The sequence below is a fragment of the Quercus lobata genome, chromosome 4 (genome assembly GCF_001633185.2).
Source record: "Quercus lobata isolate SW786 chromosome 4, ValleyOak3.0 Primary Assembly, whole genome shotgun sequence".
In the NCBI taxonomy this organism is placed as follows: Eukaryota; Viridiplantae; Streptophyta; class Magnoliopsida; order Fagales; family Fagaceae; genus Quercus; species Quercus lobata.
This window is the reverse complement of record NC_044907.1, coordinates 3727323-3731559: the sequence shown is the minus strand read 5'-3', so window position 1 is coordinate 3731559 and position 4237 is coordinate 3727323. Positions and strand designations below refer to the sequence as shown.

Sequence of the window (4237 nt, the reverse complement as noted above, 5' to 3'; positions counted from 1 at the left end):
AATCATCTATAGCTGTGCACTATAGCAAAAAAGCTAAAGCAAATTTTTTTTATTTTATTACACTTCCATGCTTTGCTTTCTCCCTTGCATGCTCATCTTTTTTTTTTTTTTTTGGCCTCTTTCTCCCTTACACACTATTTTTCAGCTAATGACTCTAGCTCTCTTCAGTTTTTAAATTTGATATGTTGGATTGTTTTATGGGTTTTGCAAATTGGAATTTTGTGAATTTTTTGAATTTTTTTGCAAATTTGTGTGTTAGTGTGTTCAGATGGGAAGAAAAATAGAAGGCCAAACCCACTACAGTAGTAGTTATGATGGTTGATTATTGTAGTTGATATATTATTTTATTACATTGTTTATATTATTTTATTATGTTGAAAGCTAAACAAAACCACTGATGTTGGATGTTTTCTAAAGTAAGAAGGTAAAATAAATAAAGTAGTTTTTTGTAATGACAAATAGTTAAATTTATGGATCCACCAATGTAGATGCTATTATATAGAAAAAGCCAAATAGAGGACAAAAATAAAATAAAATAATTATTAATTATATATATATATTATATTTTTAAATATATATTAAATATATATAATTTAAATTTTAAATATATAGATAGGTCGGCTGGGAAGTGATCCGATTCAACCGCCATACAGAGCCGCAACCCGAAGATAAATAAACGCGCTTCTAACCCTTGGTTGGTCTCTCTCCTTTCTCATATAAAAGGCCATAGCGAAGTAAAAAAGAATACAGAAAAAGCAGAAGCAGCAAAATTAAGTCGACTATGGCGAACGGTGATATTCCTGAAGATGCCAATGGGCGTAAGATTTTCCCTCTTGGGTTTTTTTTTTTTTTTTTTCAATCTCCTTTAACTTTCCAAAATCACTGGGTTTTGTCAAATGGGGTAGAATCAAAAGTTTATTCTTAATTTTATGTTTTTTTTTTTGATTCAGATTGCCCTGGTACCCAATCAGATTCGGCAGGAAAATCTGACGCTTGTCAAGGTTGTCCTAATCAAGAAGCTTGTGCCACTGCCCCAAAAGGCCCTGACGCAGATTTTCTACCTCTTTAATTTTTTTCCTAACTCTCTAAAATTCTTAATTTTGTTTTTGTTTATGTTGTTGTTGTGGGGGTTATTTTATGTTTTACCAGTTGTTCGTGGAGTAATTCTGATTTTCCTAGGTCATATTGTCTGAAATTTGATTTTTTGAAAATTTTTAATTTGTTATCTTTGTGTGCTGTAAAAGTTTGGTTTTAGTGTTATTGAGACTATGGTTACCCACAAACCTAAGGTGTGAATTTGGGGAATGTTAAGAATGTTACTTGTTAGGTTGCGATTGTATAAGCTGTTGCAAAATCGCATTTTGGGTCTAAAATGAGCGGCGTTTTGGGTTTTAAAAAGTGTTTTTAGGCTCCAGACTCTTATTGTCTCATGCTAAACTTGGAGTTCTGGAGTAGTAGTGTATACGTATTATAGCAACAAGCACGTTTGTTGTTGCTTGTTAACTTAGAACACACTTAGCTAGGAAAGAGCCCTACTGTGGAACAAGTTGTGTAGAAGATTACGTGTGAATGGATGAAAGGGAAAAGAGGAAGTTATGGTTTAGAACATCTATTGGTGTGTTTATTTATTAGGATTGGTTTCCATTATTTACAAAACTAGGTAAACTTATTCCAATGGAGGCTAAAACTGCCATGTTTGGTAGCCCAGAAGTAGGGAATCAGAATGCTGTTTCAATAGCATCAACTGCATTGCAGTTATATGATTATAGCTTGAATAAAAAAGGTATAGAATTTTACCCTCCACAATCAAATAAAGATTAGCTCAAAGCAATCACGTTGCCCATCAAATCACAGAAAGCTCATTGAAGCACACAACTTCAACCAGCATTAATAATATTTTTGATAGGTAATAATAACTTTACTTCATGTACAATGAACACAAAGAAGGCAATGGATCACATTAATTCTGGTGTCCCCATTCCATGTTTTCCCTCGACACCCACAACAACTCTAATTGTTTTGAAAAATTAGAGAGGGAAACCATCTCTATCTTAATTAAGGGAATCGTTATAGTAGAAACCATCCTCCATAAAGGTTACAATGAGTGGGTATGGTGAAACCACCAAATCAGAAAGAACCCACTTCTAAATGACCTTCAAAACATGCAAATATATTATATAGTATACCCATCAACGACCACCTACAAAAGCCCTAATAGTTCAATCTGTAATGAAATTTTCCATTAATCACTATCCCATTTTGTCCCGCCAATGTATCAACTACCATCACTAACTTTCAGTACTTATACATCAAACAACCATGTAAACCAACTGCTGATGTCATTTTTATTTAACAATCTTTAAAGGGTATCTTCTTACATTGGTTAAGTTTCACTGCCTATATAGTATATTCCAAACAAGCATATAATTAAACAAAGACTATATATTGAATTGTTTGTTTACCAAGAAGAAAGAGAGGAAATTACTACAATGAATTTGACAACTTTGGACAAAATATTTTGAGGTGTGACAATGACAAGTAACAGTTAAAAGAAATCTTGAAATTTTTTGTTAAACACAAAGGAGAAAGACAGATTAATCTTACTCTTTGAAAAGAAAAGGAGGGAGTTGAGAAGGTATGCAGAGTGAGCTCTATTAAAAAATTGACTTATTTAAGTTCCTGCATTGCGAGATTCCTTATCCTGGCAGCTAGGCATGGTTTCAGTAAGCCTTTGATATTACAAGCAATTCATCAACTGCCAGTCAAATTGATGTCTTTTTCCTTTTTCTCCTTTTTCCCTAATAAGGTGTTTGCTGATGATGAACATTAATTTATTTCATTTACTTGTTTTAGTGAACACCCTTAGACCAAAAACTTCAAAATTAAAACTAAGTGAAAATTCCAAAAAGAGCAATCACTCTCTGGGGCTTGCAGCCCAAAATGAATGGCAAAAGTATGGATTAATTATTCAAGGATGGTGTTTCATTTATGCATAACATGTTTTAAGTGTGACTAACTCTCTTTTAGTTAATATTCTGCAAACATATTTTATGACTCAGATGTAGTCTTAATGTTCTATACACTTGTTTCTACAGACTTGGTTGTCATTGCAGAAAGTATGGCTAATGTTAAGCATAAGATATTTGTTTTATCAGGGAAGGGTGGGGTTGGCAAGAGCACATTCTCTGCCCAACTTTCAATTGCCCTAGCAGCTATGGACTTCCAGATAGGTCTACTTGACATTGACATTTGTGGCCCGAGCATCCCAAAGATGCTTGGCCTAGAAGGTCAAGGAATCCACAAGACCAACCTCAGCTGGTCTCCTGTCTATGTTGATGGTAATATCGGGGTCATATCAATAAGATTCATGCTTCCTGGTCCTAATGAAGCTGTCATATTGAGGGGCCCTCGCAAGACTGGGCTCATCAAGAATTTCCTGAAGGACGTGTACTGGAATGAACTTGATTTTTTGGTTGTTGATGCTCCTCCCGGGACCTCAGATGAGCAGATCTCAATTGTTCAATGCCTTGGGGCTACTGGAATAGATGGTGCAATTATTGTCACCATTTTGTAGCAAGTCTCCTTGATTGATGTGCGAAAATAAATCACTTTCTGCAAAAAAGTTGGAGTTAAGGTTCTTGGGGTTGTTGAAAACATGAGTGGCTTGTGCCAGCCATTGATGGATTTCAAGTTTATGAGGATGATAGAGACAGGTGAACATATAGATATTTCGGAGTGGGTTAGGGAATATATAGATATTTCGAAGAAAGCACCAGAACTTCAAGATTTGATTGCTTGCAATGAAGTGTTTGATAGTAGCAGTGGTGGTGCAGAAAAAATGTGCAGGGAAATGGATGTGCCTTTTCTTGGGAAGGTGCCATTGGACCCACAGCTTTGTAAGGCTGCTGAAGAAGGTAGATCCTGCTTCATTGATAATAAATGCCAGCTGAGCGCTCCTGCAGTGAAGATCATCATAGAAAAACTGATTGAAAATAATAGATTCTCAAGAATGTTGGTAGATAGTGCATAGGCTGTTAGCTTCAGCTTGTGGTCCTTATATGGATCAAAATTCTGTGTTTTTCTATCCTCTTTTCTGTTTTCTATCATCTTTTCTGTTTAATGATAGCATGGATTCTTTACCTTGTGGCTTTTGAATTACTTGGCTTATATGCATTTATTCAAAACATGGCTGCTACATGAATATAATGATATTTAACCTCTGGAGTTTTGTGGCCGT

General features: G+C 35.0%; 1 pseudogene; it reads left to right on the top strand.

Moving 5' to 3' along the window:
- The first annotated feature begins 659 nt into the window (after positions 1–659).
- On the top strand, positions 660–4030 carry LOC115986992 (annotated as a pseudogene).
- Positions 4031–4237: the final 207 nt, after the last annotated feature.